Source organism: Odontomachus brunneus, unplaced genomic scaffold (assembly GCF_010583005.1).
Source record: "Odontomachus brunneus isolate Ranch 3 - 2012 unplaced genomic scaffold, Obru_v1 Obru_scaffold_051, whole genome shotgun sequence".
NCBI classification, from domain to species: Eukaryota; Metazoa; Arthropoda; class Insecta; order Hymenoptera; family Formicidae; genus Odontomachus; species Odontomachus brunneus.
The window spans coordinates 945,990-946,638 of record NW_022639501.1 but is presented as its reverse complement, the minus strand read 5'-3'; positions in this window follow the sequence as shown (position 1 = coordinate 946,638).

Sequence of the window (649 nt, the reverse complement as noted above, 5' to 3'; positions counted from 1 at the left end):
CGAATTTTGATATTTTTTTGTAGCTCTTTTAGTAAAAATATTTATTTTGACTCCACATTGATAATCAATCGGGGGAGTCCGAAAAATATGCAAGTTATATATTGTTTTAACTTTTTTTATAATTTTTTTTTCACTTGTCAAACGTTGCTGTTTTCCCACAATTTAAACAAGTTACTGATCTTTTAATCACATTATGTAACTGCAATATCGAACGACTAGCGGGGGGCGCGCCCCCCGCACCCCCCCTCAAAACTAACCTAACCCAACCTATCGTCACATTAGCTATTAGTCATTGTTTATTAAAAAATTATTAAGAAAAAAAGTTGAACACATTAATTAACAATGACTGATAGTTAATGTAGTAATAGATTGGGTTTGGTTAGTTTTGAAGGAGGTGCGGGGGGCGCAGCCCCCCGCTAGTCGTTCGATATTGCAGTTACATAATGTGATTAAAAGATCAGTAACTTGTTTAAATTGTGGGAAAGCAGCAACGTTTAACAAGTGAAAAAAAAATTATAAAAAAAGTTAAAACAATATATAACTTGCATATTTTTCGGATTCCCCCGATTGATTATCAATGTTGGAGTCAAAATAAATACTTTTACCAAAAGAGCTGCAAAAAGATATCAAAATTCGAAAAAGGCCTTAT